The 26,716-nt window shown below is 43.0% G+C and overlaps 1 long non-coding RNA gene across 1 annotated transcript in view; it reads left to right on the forward strand.

The window, feature by feature from the left end:
- The window catches only part of LOC119515564, a 94,047-nt gene that overhangs the window by 45,182 nt on the left and 22,149 nt on the right, over window positions 1–26,716 (forward strand). Inside the window, exon 2 of the long non-coding RNA XR_005213089.1 lies at window positions 16,069–16,232. This is a non-coding gene — a long non-coding RNA (uncharacterized LOC119515564). The remainder of the gene's footprint in view (window positions 1–16,068; window positions 16,233–26,716) is intronic.

Raw genomic sequence — 26,716 nt, forward strand, 5'->3', positions numbered from 1 at the left:
AGGAACTGCTGTCACTGAGCTGGAATCCTTAAACACAATGGGGATAATTGGATCCTGAGTCGGCAGAAGCCAAGTGGCTGTAGTTAATTGCCACAGACAAGGTGGGCATGGCTACCATAATGGAAAACAGGCTCAAAGCAGCAATCAAAATAATCTGACTCACAGAGACTTATGGCCTTGGCTACTAGATCATGGAATATCAAGAAGTAAAATAGACAGGCAATTGACTAAATTCTTGTTTGAACTATATAAGCAGAATTCTAGGTCAAGTGAACAAAAGTCTCCCTTGAATTACAAAAACAGAGAGTCATGGCCCCTTAATCAATTCCCAGACTTGAGACAGTTTACAGACCCAGAGCCCCTTGAATGAGGAGAAGGCCGGGTACCCTTGGGGAAGGACCCTGTATCACTGCCAAAAATCTATACTGTTAATCTTCCTCCCAACCTTCCCCAGGGTGCCCATGGCCTTTTACCGGTGTAACTGTGTAAGGAAATGATCAGATATTTCGTTGATTATCTGACACTGGTTCAGAAGTGACATTAATTCCAGGAGACCCAAAACGTCACTCTGGTCCACCAGTCAGAGTTGGGGCTTATCAGGTCAGGTGATCGATGGAATTTTAGCTCAGGTCTGTCTCCCAGGGGATCCAGTGGGTCCCTGGACCCATTCTGTGGTTATTTCCCCAGTGCCAGAATGCATAATTGGAATAGACATACTCAGCAACTGGCATAATCCTCACATTGGTTCCCTGACTCATGGAGTGAGGGCTATTATGGTGGGAAAGGCCAAGTGGAAGTCACTAGAACTGCCCCTGCCTAGCAAAATAATAAACCAGAGCAATACCAGATTCCTGGAGGGATTGCAGAGATTAATGCCACTCTTAAGGACTTGAAGGACGTAGGAGTGGTGATTCCCACCACATCCCCATTCAACTCTCCTATTTGGCCTGTGCAGAAAACAGATGGGTCTTGGAGGATGACAGTGGATTATCATAAGCTTAACCAGGTGGTAACTCCAATTGCAGCTGCTGTTCCAGATATGGTATCATTGCTTGAGCAAATCAACACATCCCCTGGTACCTGGTATGAGCTATTGATCTGGCAAATGCTTTTATCTCAATAGCTATTAGTAAGGACCACCAGAAACAGTTTGCATTCAGCTGGCTAGGCCAGCAGTTTACATTCACAGTTCTACCTCAGGGTTACATCAACTCTCCAGCCCTATGTCATAATATTATCTGCAGGGATCTTGATCATTTCTCCCTCCCACAAGACATCACACTGGTCCATTATATTGATGATATCATGTTGATTGGACCTACTGAGCAAGAAGTAGCAACTGCTCTAGATTTGTTGGCAAGGTATTTGTGTGGCAGAGGATGGGAGATAAATCCAACAAAAAATACAAGGGCCTTCCACCTCAGTAAAATTTCTAGGTGTTCAGTGGTGTGGGGCCTGTCAAGATATCCCTTCTAAGGTGAAGGATAAGCTGTTGCATCTGGACCCTCCTATGACCAAAAAAGAGGCACAATGCTTAATTGGCTTCTTTGGATTTTGGAGGCAATATATTCCTCATTTGGGTGTGCTACTCTGGCCCATTTACCAAGTGACCAGAAAAGCTTCTAGTTTTGAGTGGGACTGGAACAAGATGAGGCTCTGTGACAGGTCCAGGCTGCTGTGTAAGCTGCTCTGCCACTTGGACCGTATGATCCAGCTGACCCAATGGTGCTGGAAGTGTCAGTGGCAAATAGAGATGCTGTTTGGAGCCTTTGGCAGGCTCCTATAGGAGAATCGCAATGCAGGCCCTTGGGATTTTGGAGTAAAGCTTTACCATCCTGTGCAGATAACTACTCTCCATTTGAGAAACAGCTGTTGGCCTGCGGCTGGGCCTTAGTGGAGACAGAATGCTTAACCATGGGCCACCAAGTTACTGTGGGACCTGAGTTACCTATCATGAGCTGTGTATTATCTGACCCGCCAAGCCATAAAGTTGGGCATGCACAGCAGCACTCCATCATAAAATGGAAATGGTATATTAGAGATAGAGCTCGAGCAGGTCCTGAAGGTACAAGTAAGTTACATGAGGAAGTGGCCCAAATGCCCATGGCCCCCACTCCTTCCACCTTACCTTCTCTTGCCCAGCCCACAGCTATGGCATCTTGGGGAGTTCCTTACAGTCAGTTGACTGAGGAAGAGAAGACTCGGGCCTGGTTTACAGATGGTTCTGCACGATATGCAGGCACCACCCAAAAGTGGACAGCTGCAGCACTGCAGCTCCCCCCCCCCTTTTTTTTTTTTTTGAAATAAATTCAAACTTACAGGAACAGTTGCAAAAATAATACAAACCCCGTACACAGAGCTCCATCATACCCCAACCCCCCTCCACTGATACCCCAATCTACCAACTTTAATATTTTGTCACTTTACCATTTCTTTCTTTCCCTCCCTCCCTCCCTATCATCCATCATCGATTGCTCTGTCTTCTGAACAGATGAGAGCAGGTTGCACACATCCTTGAACTAATAATATAATTCACATATACATTTCCTATGAACAAGAATATTCGTTTATGTAATCATGTTAAGTGTAGTTTAGAAGTTCAAGAAATTTAACATTGATATAAAGCTTACATTCTATATTTAATTTTTTTCCTTATGTCCCAATTGTGTCCTTTTGAACCTTTTTCTCCTCTATTCTTAGCTCTCATCTGGGATCGTCTATGGCATTTAATTGTCATTATCTATTTAGACTGTCTTTTTTTTTTTCAATTGTGGAAACATATCTACAGCATAAATCTTCCCATTCCAACCCCTCCCAAACATTCCATTTAGTGGGATTAATCACATTCACAGTGTTGCAATGCCATCACCTTCCCACCATCCATTACTAGAAATTTTCCTTCATCCCCAACAGAAACCCTACACTCATTTCTTATTAACTCCCCATTGCCCCTTCTCCCACTTCTTGTAACCCATACTCTACTTTTCATCTCTATGATCATATTCTCTGATACTTTTTTTGTGTTTATCATGGGGCTTAAATTTAACATCTTAAGTCTATAACAATCTTGTTTTCTTTAATACCAACTTAACTTCAATAGGACACATAAACTATGTCCCTATACTCCTCCATTTCCCCACCTTTATGTAGTTCTTGTCAAAAATTACATATTTTACATTGAATCCGAAACCACTGATTTATCATTATACTTTATGTATTTTATATCCTGTAGGAAGTAAATAGTGGAATTACAAATCAAAAATACAGTAGTATTGGTATTTATATTTACCATGTGATCTTTACTGGAAATCTTTATTTCTTCATGTGGTTTCAGTCCTTGTTTAGTGTCCCTTCCTTTTTGCCTGCACAATTCCCTTTAGTATTTCTTATAGGACTGTTCTACTGGTGATGAAGTCCCTCAGCTTTTGATTATCTGGGAATGTTTTCATCTCCCTCTCATTTTTAAGCTCCAGGTGTTTGTGAATTTTCTAAGTCTCTGATGGTTATTGACTTCTATTTGTATTCCATTGTGGTCAGAGAATGTGCTTTGAATAAATTCATTTTTTTTTAATTTATTGAGGCTTGTTTTATGTCCCAGCCTATGGTCTATTCTGGAGAAAGTTCCATGATCACTGGAAAAGAATGTGTATCCTGGTGATTTGGGATGTAATGTTCTATATATGTCTGTTAAATTTCTCTCTCTCTCTCCTTTCTTTATTTCTCTGTCGGTAGGGCTCCCTTTAGTAGCTGAAGTAGGACAGGTCTTTTATTAGCAAAATCTCTCAGCATTTGTTTGTCTGTGAAAAATTTAAGCTCTCCCTCAAATTTGAAGGAGAGTTTTGCTGGATAAAGTGTTCTTGATTGGAAATTTTTCTCTCTCAGAATTTTAAATATGCCATGCCACTGCCTTCTCGCCTCCATGGTGGCTGCTGAGTAGTCACTACTTAGTCTTATGTTGTTTCCTTTGTATGTGATGAATTGCTTTTCTCTTGCTGCTTTCAGAACTTGCTCCTTCTCTTCAGTATTTGACAGTCTGGTCATAATATGTCTTGGAGTGAGTTTATTTGGATTTATTCTATTTGGAGTTCACTGGGCATTTATGCTTTGTGTATTTATATTGTGTAGAAGGTTCGAGAAGTTTTCCCCAACAGTTTCTTTGAATACTCTTTCTAGACCTTTACCCTTCTCTTTCCCTTCTAGGATACCAAAGAGTCTTATATTTGGACGTTTTATTTTATCTATCATATCCCTGAGATCCGTTTCGATTTTTTTGATTTTTTTCCCCATTTTTTCTTTTGTTCTTTCATTTTACATTCTGTGGTCCTTGAGGATGCTGAGTTGTTGTTCAGCTTCCTCTGGTCTTGTACTGTGAGTATCCAGAATCTTTTTAATTTGGTCAACAGTTTCTTTTATTTCCATAGGATCTTCTATTTTTTATTTTCTCTTGCAATTTCTTCTTTATGCTCTTCTAGGGTCTTCTTCATGTCCTTTATATCCTGTGCCATGCTCTCGTTGTTTGTCTTTAGTTCTTTGATTAATTGCTCCAAGTACTGTGTCTCCTCTGATCTTTTGATTTGGGTGTCTGGGTTTGGGTTTTCCATAGTGTCTGGTTTTATCATATGCTTTAAAATTTTCTGTTGTTTTTGGGCTCTTGACATTTGCTTTACTTGATAGTGTTCTTTTAGGATATGAAGAATTATTCAAACCCCAATCTCTAATTTGTCAGATCTACAGTTTGGTGGCGTACACTTTAACCAGCAGATGGCATCCATGAGTCACCTATTCCCCTCAAGTCAATTCTCCCCAACTTTTTCTTTGTGGTGTGTGGCGGTCTGGTTCTTGTGGGGTCCAATTGGTGTACCAAGTTTGTGTGTGTTGTTGGTGTTGTCCGCCCTGAATGTGGGGCATGTGTCTGAGCGGTTAGGGAGGTAGGGCAGCTTTAATGATCAAACCTCCCAGGTGTTGCTGGAGATTTAAGCCTGTTGCAAGAGTTTAAACCCTCATTTCAGTCTTGCCACAGATTGCCTCTGCCGCTGACCCACAAGTCCTTGGTATTGGCCTAGGGTCCCTGGGGTTTCCGAGTGGGTCCCTCTTCCCAGCCGTGCCCTTCCAGGGCCTCTGTTGGTGGAAGGCTGTGGTAGGTCACAAGTGCGCCCCATCCCTTAAGGGAAGCCCTGGGCTGCTGGACCATGCAGGGGAGTTCTCAGCCTGCTGTAAAGATGGCTGAATGGGGCGTGTTAACCTCCCCCCCTTTGCACAACTCCACCTTCCCAGCTCTGGGACAACCAGCTGTGGGTACGTGAAAGGCCACTGTCCATGCCCGATATTGTGGTGTTTGCACGGTGTTGCAGGAAATGCAGCCCCTTTCTGGGATGTCCCTGAAGGACAGTGGTGAGGGGGAATCCTCCCAGTGGGCAGAGATTCGAGCAGTGCACTTGGTTGTTCACTTTGCTTGGCAGGAGAACTGGCCAGAGGTGCGTTTGTATACTTACTCGTGGGCTGTTGCTAATGGTTTGGCTGGATGGTCAGGGACTTGGAAGGAATATGATTGGAAGATTGGTGACAAAGGAGTCTGGGGAAGGGGTATGTGAATAGACCTTTCTGAGTGGACAAAAAGCATGAAGATAATTGTGTCCCATGAATGCTCACCAGAGGGTGACTTCAGCAGAAGATTTTAATAACCAAGTGGATAAAGTGACCCGTTTGGTGGATACCAAACAGCCTCTTTCCCCAGCAACTCCTGTCATTGCCCAATGGGCTCATGAACAAAGTAGTCATGGCAGTAGGGATGGAGGTTATGCATGGGCTCAGCAACATGGACTTCCACTCACCAAGGCTGACTTGGCCACAGCCAGTGCTGAGTGCCCAGTCTGCCAGCATCAGAGACCCACACTCAGTCCCCGATGTGGAACCATTCCCCAAGGTGATCAGCCTTCTACCTGGTGGAGGTTGATTACATTGGACCACTTCCATCATGGAAGGGGCAGTGATTTGTTCTTACTGGAATAGACACATACTCTGGATATGGGTTTGCTGATCCTGCACAAAATACTTCTGCCAAAACTACTATCTGTGGGTTTACAGAATGCCTTATCCACTGTCATGGTGTTCCACACAACATTGCTTCTGACCAGGGAACCCACTTCACAGCAAATGAAGTGAGGGAATGGGCACATGCTCATGGAATTCTCTGGTCTTACCATGTTCCCCATCATCCAGAGGCAGCTGGGTTGATAGAATGGTGGAATGGCCTGTTGAAGACTCAATTACGGTGCCAATTAGGTGGCAGTACCTTGGAGGGCTGGGGCAGTATTCTCCAGGAGGCTGTGAATGCTCTGAATCAGTGTCCACTCTATGGTGCTGTTTCTCCCATAGCCAGGATTCATGGGTCCAGGAATCGAGAGGTATAAACAGGAGTGGCACCACTCACTGTCACTCCTAGTGATCCACTAGGTAAGTTTTTGCTTCCTGTCCCTGCAATCTTAAGCTCTGCTGGCCTACAAGTCTTTGTTCCAAGAGGAGGAGTGCTTCCACCAGGAAACACAACAATAATCCCATTGAACTGGAAGTTGAGACTGCCACCTGGCCACACTGGGCTTCTTATGCCTCTGAATCAACAGGCAAGGAAGGGTATTACTATACTGGCTGGTGTGATTGATCCTGACTATCAAGGAGAAATAACACTGCAACTACACAATGGAAGTAAAGAGTTTTCCTGAAATACAGGAGATCCCCTAGGGCATCTCTTACTACAACCATGCCCTGTGATTAAAGTCAATGGAAAACTGCAACAGCCCAATCCAGGCAGGACTACCAATGGCCAAGAAACTTCAGGAATGAAGGTTTGGGTCACCCCACCAGGCAAAGAACCATGGCCAGCTGAAGTGTTTGCTGAGGGTAAAGGGAACATGGAATGGGTAGTGGAAGATCAGGTAATGATAAATATGAACTGTGGCCATGTGACTAGTTACAGAAATGAGGACTATGATGGCATGAATATTTCCTCCTTGTTTTGTTATGAATATGTTTGTATTTGTCTGTAAAGCAAATATCTCTGCTTTCTTTTCTGTCTTATCCCCTTATCATATGACATAAGCTGTATTGTTCATTTTGCTGTATTTAAGCTAAAGGAAATCAATTTTAATTGTTAGTGTCACCCAAGAACTTGCAGTCTATTCTGGAGAGATTTAATGTGTTTCCGGTTGTATGCTGCACAGCAAAGTAGTGTTAGGCAGAATATATGTCTGTTATTGTTCTCTACTTAGAGATAAAGTATGGTTTTAGGTGATGTATATAACCACCAAGTTGACAAGGGGTGGATTATGATGGTTAGGTTCATGTGTCAGCTTGGCCAGGTAATGGTACCCAGCTGTCTGGTTAAGCAGGCACTGGCCTGACTGTTGCTGCAAGGACATTCGTGGCTGGTTAATAAGCCAATAGGCTGGTTTATTAAATCATCAGTCAATTGGCTGCAGCTGTGACTGATGACATCCATGAAGGGCATGTCTTCCACAATGAGAGAATGCAGTCAGCTGGATTTAATCCAGTTGAAGGCTTTTAAGGGAGACAGATAGAAGACCTTCATTGCTTCTTTGGCTGACCAGTGAAGTGTTTCCTGAGGAGTTCGTCGAAGGTGCCGGTTCATCTCCTGAGGAGTTCATTTAACATCTTCATTGGAGTTGCCAGTTTGCTGCCTGCCCTACAGAATTTGGACTCATGCTTACCCACAGTTGCATGAGACACTTTTATATATCTTATAGATAGCTCTCCTTGATTCTGTTTCCCTAGAGAACCCTAACTAATACAGGAACCAAGGAAGTCCAGACACTTGTGTTGAAAATTCACATGGCCCCTGTAATGGAGCAAGGGAGCTGCCAAGGCCAGTGCTCCACCCATATCTCCTAGGCTCTCATTTCTATACTTTTTTTTTTAAATTCAATTTTATTGAGATATATTCACATACCATACAATCATCCATGGTGTACAATCAGTTGTTCACAGCACCATCATATAGTTGTGCATTCATCACCCCAATCTATTTTTGAACATTTTCCTTGTACCAGAAAAAGTAAAAATAAGAATTAAAAAAAAAAAAAGTAAAAAAGAACACCCAAATCACCCCCCCACCCTATTTTTCATTTAGTTTTTTGTCTCCGTTTGTCTACTCATCCATCCATATACTGGATAAAGGGAGTGTGATCCATAAGGCTTTCACAATCACACTGTCACCCCTTGTAAGCCACATTATTGTATAATCGTCTTCAAGAGTCAAGGCTATTGGATTGTACTTTGATAGTTTCAGCTACGTACTTCTAGCTATTCCAATGCATTAAAACCTAAAAAGGGTTATTTATATAGTACGTAAGACTGTCCACCAGAGTGACCTCTTGACTCCATTTGAAATCTCTCAGCCACTGAAACTTTATTTCATTTCATTTTGCATTCCCCTTTTGGTCAAGAAGATGTTCTCAATCCTACGATGTTGGGTCCAGATTCATCCCTGGGAGTCATATCCTGTGTTGCTAGGGAGATTTACACCCCTGGGAGTCAGGTCCCACAAGGGGAGGGCAGTAAGCTCACCTGCCAAGTTGGATTAGCTAGAGAGAGAGGATACAACAAAGAGGTACAAAGAAGTACTCAGGGAGAGACTCTTAGGCACAATTATAAACAGGTTTAGCCTCTCCTTTGCAGTAACATCAGCTCTGTACTCTTAAGACTTTACTGCAAACACCTGGGACCTGCTGCCTTCTGCTGTGGGCCTTTTCCTCGCTATCTTCTGCTGAGGGCATGTCCACCTACACGCAGGGAAAGCCAGAGTACCAGAGGGTTTGATGCCCTAGAGCAGCCCTCCACCAAGGACTGATGGGAGTTGGAGGATGAATACCCCAGCTCCCCTGCCCCTTGGGTGGGGTAACTCTGACCCTGTTCTACAGAACTCCTCCAGCTGCTGTGATTAGGGAGGAGGGAGGAAGGAATGGAACCGCAGGGAACTCTGGGGTCAGAGAGGAGTGGGTGGGGCAGCCGGCTTCTGGGCTAGAAGGCTTTCCAATATAGCATATAGGGTATGCCCCTGGTGATAGGTGAAACCTGAGAAGCAGGGTCCAGCCCTTGGGACTGGGATAGCATGATATTTATAGCAATAATTGTGGTAGGCATGATAATCATTAAGCATCTCCTAGTTAAAGAAGAGAAAACTTGGCCAATCTCAGCAGGAGCAAGTATGAAGTCCCAGGAGTAAAATCAGACCCTAAAAATATATGATTCAGGGTTTCATGGGTATGAAGGCAGGTTGATGGGAAACAGACTGGGAAATGGAGTGCCATGTGGTCAGGGTGGTATCAAGGTTGTGAAAACTTTGAGTGTCAGAAGCCGGCTTGGGAGTGGGGCTGGCTCTGGCAAAGGGCTCGTTCTGATCAGGACTGTCCTTCCAGGGCCTTCCATCCTTCATCTCGGACTCTCCCACCCCCCATCTGCTCGACACTTGCCTAATAGATTTAAATTGATCTCCTCAAAACAGCAAAAATGTGTCTGGTTCTCCCTCCCTGCTTTCCACTCACCTTCAAGAATTTAATGAGCTTGTGAAGGTTCAGATGTTTTATTCAAGCCCAATGCTGGTGGTATCATTGAGGAAGTAAATCCCAAACCAATAGGAGTTGAGTGTAATGTAAAATAGCAATTAATTGCTCTGTCATGGAGAGTAAGAAAAATTAACAAACCGCTGTTCAAATATTTATTAGCAGGGGAGCTTGGACAGATATCCTTACTCAATGACTGGGGGCAATTGCAACTGAAAGTATTGTCTTGTCCTTAAGTGGGTGTTGGGCTTAGGAATGATTCTAGGAGGTGAGGGGTCCAAAGCCATTCCTGGAGGTGGGGGTGGGGTGAGGTGAGACCTGTGGTATTCTAGGCAGGTTAGAGGGAAGGCAGTATCTCTGAATGCTTTTTTCCTCAACTTTCCCTCCTGAAATGAGGTTATGGATGTTCAGCCTGACATGGCTGTCACTGTGCGATTTACTTTAAAAAGAAAATTGTCTCGTGTCCTCCCACTACGATGTGCACTCCACTGAGGGTAGAGATTTTTGTGTTTGTTGACTGCCATCATTTTGTGTTTGTTGGCTGACCTAGTTTGCTAATGCTACCAGAATGCAAAACACCAGAGACGGATTGGCTTTTATAAAAAGGGGGTTTATTTGGCTACACAGTTACAGTCTTAAGGCCATAAAGTGTCCAAGGTAATACATCAGTAATCAGGTACCTTCACTGGAGGATGGCCAATGGTGTCCGGAAAACCTCTGTTAGCTGGGAAGGCATGTGGCTGGCGTCTGCTCCGAAGTTCTGGTTTCAAAATGGCTTTTTCCCAGGATGCTCCTCTCTAGCAAGCTTGCTCCTCTTCAAAACGTCATTCACAGCTGCACTGAGTTCCTTCTCTTTGAGTCAGCTCATTTATATGGCTCCACTGATCAAGGCCCACCCTGAATGGGTGGGGCCATGCCTCCATGGGAATATCTCATCAGAGTCATCACCCACAGCTGAGTGGGGCACATTCCAAGCAAATCTAATCAGCACCAAAACGTCTGCCCCACACAAGATTACATCAAAGATAATGGCATTTGGGGGGACATAATACATTCAAACTGGCACACTGACCATCCCCAGTGCCCAGATGGTGCTTGATGCAGAGTAGGTGCTCAGTAACGATTTGTTGGCTAACTTGAAGGAAGGGCAGATCTGTATGGTCATCGTGTTCACTAGTCTTCAAACTGATTGCAAATGCAATCTGCCATGGGAGCCCCATACTGAAACAGATAAAGGAACAACAAATGCCCTTAGCCTTCTCTCTCCTTGTCAGAAAAACTGAGCCTAGAGGGGGGCTGTCCCTTCAGCACATAATCCGACTATAATGGTGTAAATAACTAGGGTTGCTTTTCTATTTGGAGCAATTGCTTAAAGGTCTAAAGAGAAATCAAGGGGGAGGACGGCCTAAATGACTGTTCCCTGGACTGAGAACTCTCCTGGTGTCCGCAAAATCTGTTCCTAGACAGGGAGCCAGGGAGCCCCTGTTCTCTCCAGCTGATCAGATTCATAGGAAACAAGGGGGATGGGTTTCCTGGTTTACAGGTGCTGGGAGAAAACTTATTATTTTATAAGCAGTTTGTATTTATTGCAGGTGTTAAAATTCTTTCTTGGGAAAGAACTGCTCTGTTTGGAAAAATATTTCAAGAGGCCTATTGATTATGCAAAGAAGTGCCTGGGGAGTGGGTGAGATTCTGAGGGTCCTACTTTGCAGTACATGATTAACAACAGGGCTTTTCAGTTTTTCCCTAATCACTGTCTTTTGCATTTGCCTCATATGACTTTGCCCATCTATTTTCAGCCTTTTTTTTAGCACTTTGTTTTAACTGTGATTTTTTGTAGATAAGATATAGAGGGGAGATGGGGAGGAGAACAGGCTGGGGTGAAAGAGGCAAGGTGCCCAGTGAGAGACTTTTCCTGGTAGGGAGAATTGGCCAGAGCAAGACTGTTTATTCTGTGATGACACCTCCTTTTCTTTGTTCCCAAATCTTCAGTATCAGTTGTTACCCCAGTAGTGGGTTGAATTGTGGCCCCCGAAAGATGGGTTTATGCCCCACTCTCTGGAACTGTGAATGTGACCTTACTTGGGAAAAGGGCCTTTGCAGATGCAAATTAAGTTAAGGATCTTGAGATGAGATAATCCAGGAAGACCCCAAGTCCAATGACAAGTGTCCTTGTAAGGGACAGAAGGAGAAGACATAGACACAGAGGAGAAGGTTGTATGAAGATGGAGGCAGAGATTGGAGTGATGTATCCACAGACCAAAGAAAGCCTAGAGCCACTGGAAGCTAGAAGAGACAAGAAAGGATGATCCCTAGAGGTTTTGGAGGGAGCGTGGCCCTGCCAACACCTTGATTTCAGACTTTTGGCCTCCTGAACTGTGAGAGAATAAATTTATGTTGTTTTAAGCCACCCATGTTTGGGGCTATTTGTTACAGCAGCCACAGGAAACTAATACAGCCTCCCAATACCTTGTGTTGGTGGAGCTTTGGGAATGAAGGTGCAGGCATGGTAAAGGCTGCCACAGGACATTATCTCATTAATATATTTGCCTGAACATTTCAGAAGAGACAGGAAGGGGTTCACCCATCACACCACACAGCTGGCACTAGACTTCCTCATCTGTACCCTTCCACTCTGCTCCTGTGTTTTTTCTTCTCTCCCTCAAGAGCTCTCCGAAGTGCCCTCTGTTTTCTAAGCTACTCAGCCCTGTTCTCAGCCTGCTTACTCTTCTCTGCTGAACAAAAGACCCATAGGTTTCTGACTAGTGATTCTCTCTGCCTCCTCGCATGAGCGTTCAGGAGTCCCATTCCTTGCAATTTGAGACATTCTCTCTTTCTTGTAGCAAGTGGCAACTTTACAAGGAATGAGGTATGAGAAGAACCTGGGTGGAAGGATAGAAAGAGAATTGCTTTCACTGACAACCCTGAGCTCTGCGTTGGGCTCCTTATGCTGCAGCTCACTGTCTCCTCACTCTGCTCCCTTTACCCAATAGCTCTGTCTAGAAACTAATGAGGTATAAACAAATACGTGGAACACACGGAAAAGCCTCAGTGTTTCCTGTTGTTTAATATTTACTGGAATGGAATGAAGTATTCAGTGCAGTGTGGTATAAACAAACGGATGCACGTTGCTCCCCTCTATTTCAGGCAATTTAGAATCTTGAAATGGAGTGGAGGAAGCCAGCAATGACATGTAACCAGTGGGGAACTGCTCTGGCAGCTCCTCAATCTGCAGTGCACTGTGGCCTCACAGATTTCTAATTTGTCCCTACCTAGAGCCTGGCACTTGGCAGGCGCTCAGTAAATGTATCAAGCTGAACTGAGAATCTGGCTTCTGCCCATGGCCTTAGACCCAAAAAGTTCTCCTCTGCGGCCTGGGGCTGAATAGGGCTGGCAGTGTATCCAGGCCTGGTGCCCTATACCCAGACCTGGTCCTGTGTGGTCCTGGTCACCAAAAACACCTACCTTGAAATTTTCTAAGATCTCCTCTGGGGATTGGGACTGGCTAGGGCTGGCAGTGCCATCTGCGTGGGGTCCCATGAGCCTGGACTGGGTTCCACACGGGTTCCTGTTTCTGTTTCTCCCCTTCAGGTGCTCTCCAAACCTCTCCCCAACTTGTGGAGTTGACCAGATGACCTGCGGAGCTCCAGGACTTGTGTCTATGGGGTGGTCCTGGGGCCTCATGACTGGGCCCTGATTCCAGGAGGTTGCTTAGGTTGCAGATCACTCCCTGTGGCTGATACAGTTTTCTTTTTGTGGACCCATGTGGGATTGAGCCTTGAGAATGATGCTAACATGCAGATTTTGGGTGACTCTCACATTGGACCCATGAGGATTTCAGAGCTCTGGGCTACTGATGGCCTGGTGGGCTTGACTACATGCACGGGCCTGGGCATTGGCTCTCACCCATCTGTGTTCAGACTGTGGTGTCACTGTTGGTGCACCCAAGGGAGGTAGGCATCCCTTAGCCTGTGCATTCCTTGCTGTTGGTCCCAAGGTAGCCACCCCAACCCATCTGCAGGCTTCTTGACATGTGTCAGGCCAGACATCCTCTGGGTGTGGCTGTGCCTATCTCCACTGAGGGCTTTTGAGACTGTTGTTCAGCAATGCCATGCCACCCATGGGTCCTTCCTATCAATGTCCTTTCTTGCCTCTGAATGATATGACAATGTCCTGCTCTTCCAGTTGGCCTTAATCCCTGCTGGATAAGGACAGAAATTCTCTTCTTGCTCCACCCATGGGCCCTTTGCCTCCCCTCCACACTGGTGGTGGAATATAAAAGGCAGGAGTGAGGTCAACATTGAAAGAGATCCCATTCTAGGAATGCAGTGACAGTGGCCTGAAGAGCTCAAGAGAAGACACTTTTGGATGATGTGTTGTTCTACATTTACAGTATAAAATTCCAAATGGTATATTTAACATGATCAGAAAATGAGTTATCATTCACATTTTTCTGCAACCTCTGGGTAAGACTTATATTATTGGTCATCATCAATGAAGCACAGTAACTACCTTTGAGAGAGCCATTGGAGGCCAGAATTCACAGGTGACAAAATGGATGATACAGCCTCATCAGTAGTAATGGTGTAAACAGTGTTAAATAAATGGCACTAGGGAAATGAAGGGCAAGAAGATCTATAAAGTTTCAGTGTAACAGGCTCTGAGGAGGCATGCCATCATGGGTAAAAACAGCATTGCTTGTAGGAAATACGAAGTTAGCCAGGAACAGCATATTTGACAATCAAGAACAGGAAGAGATGATGCCTGGATACTACAAAGAATCTCCACATATATTAATTATCCCTTAAGGAAGTATGTAAATACCTCTTCCCCACCCATTATACCAAATCTTCATCAATAAATCACTATACCTCATGAATTTCATAATATATTTTTTATAAAATTGTTTATATAGACAGGACCACCCAAAACATATTTGCCTAGGGCCATATACACTTTCAGATACAGTGTCTTCCTGAATCTCACACATGGGACCCCACATCATTCATCCTCCTTCCAGTATTCACACCCCAATTTTCTTCTGCTCCAATCTCAGTCCATATGGAATTTGATGAAGATTACTTCATCCCCAACACTGGGGGTGAAACTGACTTAGGCCTAGACCAATAAGCACATCTCATCCCTCTGGCCCCAACAATTGGATCATGGATGGGGATGTTACCTGATCCCTGCATTTTTTAAAGCCTGAGGGATAACTCAGGCTGAGAGAGATCAGTATAGTTCCAAAGCTACATATAAAGACAACCAGAAAGTCTGATTAGTCCACTATAGTCATTGCTTCTCACTGCCACATGGTGTTGCTGTGAAAGATTGGTTCTGCATAGCCCCAAGTGCTCTTGTCCATTGCTGCTATATGTCTTTACTGGGTTCCCTCACAGGTTGTGGTAATGCCTCATCTTGGAGTTCTTCATAAAATTTTTATCACAATTTTAATTACATATTTGCTTGTTTACATGTTATTGCCTGGTAAATTCCATGGGTGCAGTTTTCTTGTCTGCTTTATTCACCATTGCTGTATTTGCAGCAGAATGGTGCTTAATAAATACTAATTAAAACAATGAATGGATGAACAATTGCATGCATTCATGAGTGAATAAATAAATAAATTGATGTGTCTGAAGCAATGGAGAGACAAGTTATAGACTGTGGTTTCTAGAAACAGAATCTGGACCCATCCCTTGAGGGAGAGATGAAAAATTCTTGGCACATGCCCTTCTACTCCCCACTCCTTTCTCTATGAAATCATCACTAATCAATCATGTGAGACTTTTATGCTAAGCCTGGAGATAGTTTCAGAATCTTCAGTCTAATAGTCCAACAACCTCTCATAGTGAATTGGAAGAAGTAGACAATTTAAAACTGTTTTTGCCATGCTTTCCCTGAGGTAATAGGATGCAAGAGAAAATTGCTCACTGTGGCAGTTTTAAAACATGGCCCCCAGGTTTTTTGACACTCCTACTGAGCGGTGGGATCTATGTCCTCTTTCCCCTTGTATCTGGGCTCTGTGAATGCTTGACCAATAGAATATGGTAGAAATGATGTTTGTACCAGTTTCGAGGCCCAGGCCTTAAGGAACCAAAAGCCCTCTACTTCCTATCTCTTGGGATGCTCATTTCTAAAATGTAGCCACCATGCTGTGAGGAAGCCCAAGCTGCTTTGTGGAGAGGCCCCACATGGAAAGGAAGCAGCAGCCAGCATCAACTTGCCAGCCATGTGAGTGAGCCATCTTGGAAATGGATCCTCCAGGATCAGTGGATTTGCTGATTTATTTTCTCATGTATTGCATAGAGCAAAGATGAGCTGGCTCTCCTGAGAAAATAAATGGTTTCTCTCGTATACCACTAAATTTGGGCTGGTTTGTTATGCAGCAATAGTAACTGGAATATTCACCAAATGACAGCCTCAACTCTTCCACTGCTGCCCAGTCCCCATAATCAAATTCTGTCTCAATTTCCCCTTCTTGATTTGCCAGATGACTTTCTGAACCTGCAGCCTCAAGAGGCAGCATACAACTTATCCCAAACATGGGAATGGAGGGAAGGGCTGACTCTGCTCCCTGTGTCCTCCGTTCCTTAGAAGGATTGCTTAGCCTGTGGAACCCCTCCTACCTGTCCTCTCCAACAGCAGACACTCCAGGTAAGACCTTGCCATGTTTTGTTACAGATTGCAGCTACTGAATTTAGGAATGAAATCTGGGTGTCATGTCAAGCCAGTTCCCAGCCCCTTCATTTCCATGGCTGTGTTTATCAAACCCTCAGCAGAGAACTCCCCTTGTGTCTTGATTGGGGAAATTTTGTGCTGTTTCCAATTCATTGCTTCCCTGCTGTGCCCTGTCATTCCTTGTTGACGCAGACTCTGGAGAGCCATTTCTGAAGTCTCTGCTAAGTAGTTCTGAAACATGTTTAGATGCTATTTAGCTGCTTGGATGAGCCAGTGTCTGCCTCATTAATCTGACAAACTGTTGGAAACAACTTGCTTGATTCCCTCCTCTTGACATTGGGCACCAGCAGCCTCTTCACCTCGAGGACACTTTGAATTTTAGGAGGCCAAGTACCTGGCTTTGGAGCCAGATAAATACGAGTTAAAATTCCAAATGAATTCATGATATGAATCCTTAACATTCCTGTGATTTGGGGCAAGGCTTGTCACCTCCTGATCCTGGATTTTCATATCTGTACTATGGAAAACTTGGAGAGTTTCTATAAGGAAATGAGATAAAGTACACAACCCATATTTAGCCAGGCACTCCAGCCCCTTGAGATTGACACAAGATGAGTTCAAATCTCCCACTTCTCTTTCAGGTTTACCTCTGATTTCAAGTTTCTGGTGTGTCTGCCTTGAGAGGTGGTGTGGTTCACTGGTTTAAGAGGTTAGACTTTGGGCCCAAATTTACTAAGTTGAACTGTCAGCTCCATTACTTACTATGCACATGATTTTGGGCAGTTTAACCTCTCTGGGTCTCAATTTCCGTATCTGTAAAATGGAGATGATGATAATAACACCCACCTCTTAAGGTTGTTAAAGGTCATATAAGTCACTGTATGTAAAACACCAGAACATACATAGCACTGTATTATTGTATTGCATTATATTGATCCAGATGTGAAATCCCATATCCTCCCTAACTGCCACACATAAACCATCACTCAGATTATATGTGAGTATAGTAGAGCTTGTAAAAAACATTTGGTTGCAGTGGGTAGAGAAGGGGTTTACTGCATATCACACAAACAGCTTCAAACTGATCTTTAGACAAGGGCTTAGAAGTTGAACTTCTAGACAAGATCTTCTTAAACTTCATGGGATAGTTAAGGGGGGCATTCTGAAGATAATTTCTCTAGCCAGGGGTTTTTAAACTGCCTTGTGGAGGGTCAGAGGCTGCCTTAGGTAGACAGGGGAAGGTCCACTATGCAAGGCTTTGTCCATCTCCCTCCAACCTGAGCAGAACTACTTTCTGCTTACTACTACTGACTACTTACTATTGTTTTACTTCTTGGGGTTCTCTCTCATGAGATTTACTTCACATAAAGAGTTCTATGGCAAAAATAATAATAAAAATAAAATAATAATAAAAGTTTTTGAAAACTACAATAAAAATTAAATAAAGTAAGTAACTATAAAGTAAAAGAATTCCAAAAAAGTGACCACTGGACGAGGTATGTAATTGCTACCACAACATCCCTGTCCCTCTCCCACAGCCACCCGATGATGCTAATTGTGTCGTTAGCCCTTGTCTCGTCACCCTGATGGTAAGCTGCACAAGAACTTTGTTCTCCAGGGTTTCCCCAGCATCTGGCACAGAGGAGATCCCGCACAAACGTGGAAGAAGGAGACTTGCTGGGATTTCAAGCCTCACACATAAGACCCAGGAACGAGGGGTGTGGAGATGAAACTGGGGCTCCGTCCACCAGAATGTGGGCGGCTGCTTCTGCCCTGGGATCCCTTCCTGTAGCAAAGAAGAATAGCACCCAGTACCTCTTTATTGTATTTGTCTAAAAAGTACAACAGGCTCTGCCTCTGGAAGCCCCTTAATTGCAGCTTTATAAAGAGGCTCCACATGCAGAAAAAGTGGGAAATTAATTGGTCTTCCAGGGAGCAGCTGAACACAGTGCTGGTAATTGAATTTCGCAATGCATGCCTCCCTCTGGGTGGCTTTGCGTGTGATCCGGAATAGATATTTGAAGTTATCTTCATGTAAATGGTTGTGCAATTCAAGGTTTGCATTTTTTTTGGTGGGCATTACTTATTGACACTTTCATCTCCGACAAAATGAAGTGAAATTTACATCCTCTTACAAATTCTAAAAGGATAGAAGGTAAAGAGAAAGGAGGGGTGTGGGGTGGGGTAGGGCAGAGAAAGCCTGTCCTTATATTGAGATGCAATTTGGCAAATCCTTTGCAAAGGCTGGAAGAGCCAATTCAGAGAATAAACTATCACTCAAATGCAGACTGCCTCAGAGTGAAGCTGCAGATCCAGTTTGTAGGTAAAATGCTTGGGAGCTTTGTTCCAAAATGAGTTGCCATAGGTGAGATCAGAGGAGGCAAGGAACACATCTGGTGAAGACTTAACTTGTGGGTCTTCTGTTTTAACAAAACAGTTACCAGCAAATCACTCTGACCTTGAAAAGGGCGTACAAGTAAACCCCAACCACCACCAGGATGAGTGTCAGACTTTTTGGGTTTCTAAGTCTCTGGGTCAGCACTACCCAATAGAAATATAGTATGAGCCATAAACATGAGCCACATATATAATTTTTAAAGTTTCTAGTAGCCACATTATAAAATTTAATAATAGATTTTATTTAACCCAATATATAAAATATATAATTTCAACATGTGATCAATATAAAAATTTATTATTGAGTTTTTTTTTTTTTGTACTAAGTCTTTGAAATTCACTGTATTTTCTTTCAAATTACAACACACTCGATTCACACACATTTCAATACACATGTGACTGGTGGCTACAAATTGAACTGTCCAGGTATAGTTCTTCCTGCAGGCAGAGAAGTTAAGATGTGGCCAACTGAAGCAGGGTGGGTCTTAATCCATATTACTGGAGGCCTTATGAAGAGAAGAAACCGGAAGCCAGAAGTCAGAGAAACACAAGAGGAACTAGAAGCCAGAAGTCCCTGGAAACTGGAACAGACACAAAGAGAGATTCCTATGTAACAGCAGGCAGAGATGCAAGCCAAGGAACCCCAAGGATTGCAGTTAGCCAGACTGCTGGGAGAAAGCCTGGTCTTGCTGACGCCTTGATTTTGGACTCCTGGCCTCCAAAACTTAAAGCCAATAAATTCCTTCTGTTTAAGTCAACCAATTTTGCAGTATTTGTCATAGCAGGCTGCAAACCAAGACAGGGACTGCTAATGGGTATGGAATTTCTTTTTGGGGTGAGTCACAGTGTTATGAATATACTAAAAATCACTGAATTGTACACTTTAAAATGGTGAATTTTACGGTATGTGTACTGTATCCTAATAAAATAAAATATGCATTAGGAAAAAAAAGCCATGAGACATTGTTAGAAAACTAAAAATGATAAAAATTTGGACAATGTAAAAATAATAATATAAATAACAAAAATTGGGAGGTAAAAAGAATGGAGATAAGAGTTCTAATCTCATCATTTTTAAAGGAGGAGATACTGACAAAATTGAAACATATAGTGTAAGATAAAAACAGAACAACCACAACGTCAATGCTTTTGTAATTTCTGTCCTTTATAAATTTAGAGAGATATTTTAAGAAATTATCTCTTGAAGTACTGAAATGTTTATTTGACTTTCAACAATTCCTTTAGTTTCTCTCCAGGTTTTTTTTCCTAGAAATTATAATAAAGTTAATACTTTTTAATTAAATTTTTGAATCTATAATATAATCTCATTTTAGTAAAAATACTTCTAGCTCATCCTCCTAATTTTATATTGGCATGGAAAGGTGTTTCAAATAATGCTTATCTCTTGTAATTTCTGAACCACAGAATTTGGTGTGATTTTTTTTTCACTTTCATCTTCACCCTTTCCTGCAGTATTTGAATTCTTCATAATAGGTTTGTATCATTTCCTCAAAACAACAGAGTTAATTTTCTAAATGACGGAAGCAAAAATGCTTAGGTAGACCAGGGTAGTTGAAAATGTGCTGTTTTCTTCTTTATATTTTTCGGTATTTTGAAAACTCTTGACCCCATCCCCACCAAAGGAAACTAACTTAAACCTTAGGCAGGAAAGAGGGAAAATGATTGTGGGTTTTACAAGTGGAAAATGATTAAATATCCCATGGCACAAAGCCTCCTGGACATCTGTACTCTAGAGGAGAACAGCAGTTGTGTGAGTTACAAGAGCTGTGACTTGGATACCTGGCGGCAAACATGCCACAAGAACAGGTGCAGAGAGGGGAGTGCTGGAGATTTAAAGGCTGTAATTGTGCCATCATGGTGGCCATACCTGGTTCTCCAGCCTTCTCAGCAAGTCTGAAAGCTCCCTAGTATCTCTCCCACATATTTCTCTTCTACTTAAATCTACCAGAGCCAGTTTGTATTGTTTGTATTTATGAATCCAGACTGGTGGAAATTTACTTGGAACCCAAATATGGAAGCGCAGCCAGGCCCTACAAGGAACCAGAAAATAGCCAGGGGCTAAGGCAACCTCTCTCTCTCTCTCTGCTCCCACTCTGGTGCCTCAGTTTATCCCGCTCTCACTCTGTGCATCTGCCACATCCTTTTCAAGCTGTGGCTTTGCTCAGTTCATTGGGAGTCAATATATCTTTTCTGTTAAAAAGCAACCGCAGATGTACAGTTCATTAACTGTAAGGCCTTGGTCAAGTGACTTCATCTCTTTGAACTCTGTTTCCTCATCTGTACAACGGGAATAGTAGAGTTTTCTTGTTTTAGGATGAATGAGATAATGTATGTAAAGTCCTTATCCTGCTGCTTGTCTCACAGTAACCATCAATAATTATCATTATCTTCAGCAGCAGTATCACTGTCATCATCGTGATTCAAGGACCTTGCTGAGACTACTTAGAGCCGTTGTTTTAAACTCAAATGCCTGCACGAGCCAGGCAGGCCCCAGGAATGAATGAAGGGGAGCAGTGTTTAAGAAAACATTGAGACAGGGTAGGGGCTATGGTAAGTGGGAGAGTGTGCACTTGTCTAGAGCGGTCAGCCCCTGCTCAGCAACAGCCAATTATTGAGTGGAACGTGAGCCCAGAGATGCCAGACTCCCAGTGTGTCAAGAGAATCCAGAAATCCAGATTTTGGGGGGAAGCCTGATGTGTTCCAAAAATCTAAAAAAACACTGTACAGTCCAAACAAAACCTTCCTGAGGCTGTACCCAAGCTGCAGATGCCAGTTTGCACACTCTGAATGTGAATCTCTAGGCCAGTGGAAATTGTCAGGGACGAAATCTGCTTGGATCAGATCTAATACATTGGCTCAATCAGCTATGGCCATGGCTGACGGCCCACTGAGAAGAGAACGTGGGGTAAACTCTCCGAGAAGGCAGTGTGTGCAGGAATGTGGTGCTGGGTGTACTTCGGAAAAGCGAGTCAAGGACTTGGGGGTGTGTGCCCCAAGAATTGTTTCATTTTGCATGCTGGGGACACTGAAGGTAAACATATCGGTAATGTGATAAACCCCAGTAACTGCAGGTTTAAGATAGGGGCTTATCTAGTATAACAATGTGTCTGGAGGTAAAGAGAACAGGACTGGTTCAAAGGTCCACAGAATTCCAGAATTCTTCCATCTGTTCACACCTCCATCTTAGCATGTAAGCCTTTGTCCTCATGCTTGTCACCTCGTGACTGCAAGATAGCTGCAGCTGTGATGGTCAGAACTCTGTTACAGGAAGGAAGAAAAGGAAGTGAGAAGAAGTAAGGGATGACCCTTATATTAGGATTATCTAGAAATCTCCAGCGTATTTCTTCTTCCATCTCTTTGGGCTGAGCTGATTCACACACCCCTTCCTAGCTGCAAAGGAAATTGGGAAGGTGAGCATTTGTAGCTTGGCACATTGCAGTCTCTGAGCAATATCATTCTAAATTCATTAGAAACAAGGAGCCAGTAGACCTTAGATAGACAATCAGGCTCCACCACCTTTTCCTTGTGTGCATTATGTGCTAGACCCTGGCCAAGCCTTGGAGACATGAGGCTGCAAGACACAGTTTGTGTAAAGATACAGAAGCAGCTGTAAAACCTGACCCAGCTGGGCCTGATTCCAGAATGAGAAAGTCGGCTTTTGGCTCCCCCAGTTCCTCTAGGTCTCTCATCTTTCCTGACCCCTCCCCAGCCCTCCTGCTGTGCCCACCACCCTCACCTCATCCCTGCTGGGTAAAAGCATGGTGGGAAGAATGTGCGATTAACACTAGAAGCGGTTTCAGGAGGTGCTCTAGAAAGAAATACGTAACCAGTGCATCTGGTTTATAATGTATATTAATCCCTGACATGTAATTTGAGTAATATATGTAAAGCAAAAAGTCCAAGTGTTGATTTAGAAGCCTTATTATTACCCTGTCAGCAGAAATGATGTTCTGTTTGTACAGTGTTCTGGGACCAGCATCTCATCTAGGGCGGCGGGAAGGAGAAGGCTTTCTGATGGGTGCCCACTGACAGCAGAGGCCCCTGCTGATTGGGGTTGGGCATCAGTCAGGTGCTTGGAGCTTCCTGGTGGGGCTGGCAGGAGCTCATCTGGCTAAAGGGGACTGGAGATCTAGACTAATCCTAGCTGGAGCTAGAGGTAGATCCATTCCCACCCCCCAAAGGAAGAAGCAACTTAGAATCCTGGTAAACTGTGGGCTTTGGGGTTCAAATCCAGCTCTGCCACTTTTTCACCATGTGACTTTGGACAAGTTATTTCAGCTCTCTGAGCCTCAATTTCCTCTTCTGTAAAATGAGAATCATAATAGCACCTACCTAGCAGGGCTGTTACGAGGTTTAAATAAAGATAATGGGTTCTGAGCATTTACTATGGGCCAAGGTTGTGTTCCAAGTGTTTTACATGTATTATCTCATTGAATCCTCACAGTAACCTCGTGAAGTGGATACTATTAAGATCTTCAATTTACAGATGAAGTAAATGAGGCACAGAGAAGTGAAGTAACTTGCCCAAAGTCACAAAGCTAGTGACTGGCAGAGCTGGGGTTCAAACCTAGACAGTCTGGCCCAGGAGCTGGCCTTTGAGATGCTTTAACAGAACTGCTACATTTTGTAGGAAGGTTAATTCTCTAAACCAGTGATGTCTAATAGAACTTTCTGTGATGATGGAAATGTTTTATAATTTTGTACTTTCCTGTATAGTAACTATTACCACATGTGGCTATTGAGCATTTGAAATATGGCTAGCATAACTAAAGAGTTGAATTTTTAATTTAATCTAATTTTAATTACTTTAAATTTAAATAGTTACTTGTGGCTAGTGGCTCCTGTATTGGACAGTGCAGCTCTAGGCTCCCCACCCACTCTCATGCTTGCTGGAAGGGTTAACCCCTTGCAGCTGTTGGGCTGGAACCTTAGGGAAATCAGTGGCCTGCCTGGGTAGGACTCTAGTAACAGGGTTGTATGAGCTGAACAAGGAGGGTCATGGTTCAGCCCAGCCCTGTGCTGGTGAGAACATGCAGAACACTGCCCCTTTAAGATGACTGGGGGCTCGAGGCCCCAAGCCTTTCGGAGAGCCCTTTAGCAGTGAACTCCAACATCCTAGATACTGTCCCAATCAATGAGATTATAAGACAGACAGGGTCCCTACCCTCATGGAATAGGCAGTCTAGTGGGAAGATGGATATTAAACAAATGATCACCCCATTAATTATTTAATAACAATTTATTAAAGTCATGCCTGAGTGTTTATCAATGTCACAAGTGATAAAATGGCAGTTAGAGAAAGTGCTTTGGTGGCCCTACTCAGAGAGCAATTAGCTGTGTCTGGGGCCTTAGGAGATGGATTGGTCAGGGAAGCATCCAGAAAAGAGAACAATGAGTTTGGCCTTAAAGAGTTGGAGATTTTAAGGGCATATTGGGCAGGAAGGGCATCAGGCAGAAGGAACAGCATGAGCAAAGGCACAGAGATGACACTACTTTGAGTGTTCAGATAAAAGAGAGCATCAAGATTCAAGAGGCTGGGATAGAGGATGATCCTGGAAAGATCAGCTGGGGACCAGATTGTGAAATGCCTTGAATGCCATGCTGAGCTGCTGGGTCATTATCCTAGGGGTGATAATGGTTTTTAAGCAACAGACTGTTTTACAAGGTAAATTAGACTTCATTGAAGAGTGTTGAACTCTGCTATTCTCTAACTGGGTAATTGTGAAGCCTCCTTTTTGGCCTCTCCAATCTACTCTAGAGGGGTCTTTCACTTTTTTTAGTTTTTCATATGGTGCAAAAACCAAACATTATAAAAATGTACACAGTGAGGCATCTCCCTCCCATCCCTGTCCCCATCCAGCTCTTCCCACTCCTGCCTTCTAGGAACCACCTTAATTAGTTTGTTGTGTATTCTTCCAGGTTGCTCTATGCATGCAAATACCCTCTTTTGAATTGTTCTTTCTTTCACTTAACGGTGAGATCTTTCCTTATCAGTATAGAGAGCATTTCTCTCCCTCCGTCCCTCCCTCCGTGTCCCTCCCTCCCTCCGTTAGTGTGTGTGTGTGTCTCTCTCTCCCCCTCCACTTTTTTACATTTAACTTTTTATTTTGAGATAGTTATAGATTTACATGCGGTTGTAAAAAATAATAGAGGTCCATATATCATTTACTCATTTCCCCCCATATCTTGCAAAACTATAGCATAGTATCACAACTGACATATTGACATTGATAAAGCTGACATACTGAATAGTGGCATCACCACAAGGATTTCTTCTGTTGCCCTTTTATAGTCACACTCACCTTCCTCCCTAACTTTCTCCTTTCTCTGTTCCCTTACCCCTGACAGCCACTAAATTGTTCTCCATGTTATAACTTTGTCTTTTCAAGAATGTTATATAAATGGAATCATAACTTTTGAGATTGACTTTTAATTCAGCATAATTCCTTAGAGATTCATCCAAGTTATATGTATCAGCAGCTCATTCCTTTTGTTGTTGAGCAGTATTCCATGTTACGGATGTTTAACTATTTAACCACAGTTTGTTTAACTATTCACTCACTGAAGAACATCTGGGTTGTTTTCAGTTTTGGGCTATTTCGAATAAAACTGCTATGAACATTTGCGTACAGATTTTTGTGTGAACCTAAGTTTTCATTTCTCTGGGATAGATGCCCAAGAGTACAACTGCTGGGTTGTTAGTGTGTTTAGTTTCATAAGAAACTACCAAACGGTTTTTCAGAGTAGCTGTGATCCAGTTTCTTTGAATCCTCAAAAGTATTTGGTGTTGTCACTATGTTTTATTTTAGCCATTCTGATAGGTGTTGTTTTAGTTCACTTAAGTTTCCAAAATGCAATGTCCCAGAAATGGGTTGGCTTTTACAATGGGGATTTATTAATGATCAAGTTTACAATTCTGAGTCTGTGAAAATGTTCAAATCAAGGCATCAACAGGCAATGCTTTCTCCCCAAAGACTGGTTATCTGGGACGACTCTCACATGGAAAGGTACGTGGCCGGCATCTGCTGGTCCTTCTTTCCCATGTTTTTTTTTTGCTTTCAGCTTCTGGCTGCTTCTCTCTCAACTTCTCTCTGTTTTCTGGGTGTCCTTCTCCCTCAGATTCTCTGGCTTTTCTCTCTCAGCTTCTCTGTGTCCTTCTCTGAATTTCATCTCTTAAAAGGACTCCAGTAAGAGGATTAAGACTCACCTGGGGCATGCCTCAGCTGAAATAACCTTATGAAAAGGTCCCAATTCCAATAGGTTTACTCCCACAGGAATGGATTAGCTTTGAAAACATGATATTTTATGGGGTACATACAATTTCAAACCATCACGGCTGTGAACTGGTGTCTCATTATGGTTTAATTTGCATTTCCCTAACGGCTAATGATGTTTAACATTTTTTTCATGTGCTTATTTGCCTTATGTATATGTTCTTTGTATAATATCTGTTCATGTCTCTTGCCTGTTTTCTAATTGGGTTGTTTTTTTTTTTTTAACTGTTGAGTTTTGAGAGTTTTAAAACTAAATATGTTAGATATGTGATTTGCAAAATTTTCCTCCAGTTTGTAGCTTGTCTCTTCATCCTCTTAACAGGGTCTTTCACAGGGCAAAATTCTAAAATTTTGATGAGATCCAGTTTGTGAATTTTACCTTTCATGGATCATGCTTTTGGTGCCAGGTCTAAGTCTTTTCCTAGCCCTAGATCCCAAGCATTTTTTCCTAAAAGTTTTATAGTTTTACATTTTACATTTAAGTCTGTGATTCATTTTGAGTCCATTTTTTCATTTTTGCATGAGGTATGATATTTAGGTTGAGGTTTTGTGTTTTTTTTTTGTCTATGGGTGTCCAATTGTCCCAGCACCATTTGTTGGAAAGGCTTACTAGTCTTCCTCCATTGAACTGGTTTTGCACCTTTGTCAAAAATCAATTGGACATATTTGTGAGGGTATTTCTGGGTTCTCTATTCTGTTCCATTGATCTGTATGTCTACCCCTCTGCCAATACCACAGTCTTGATTATTGTAGCTATATAGTAGGTTG

Source organism: Choloepus didactylus, chromosome 19 (assembly GCF_015220235.1).
Source record: "Choloepus didactylus isolate mChoDid1 chromosome 19, mChoDid1.pri, whole genome shotgun sequence".
Classification (NCBI taxonomy): Eukaryota; Metazoa; Chordata; class Mammalia; order Pilosa; family Megalonychidae; genus Choloepus; species Choloepus didactylus.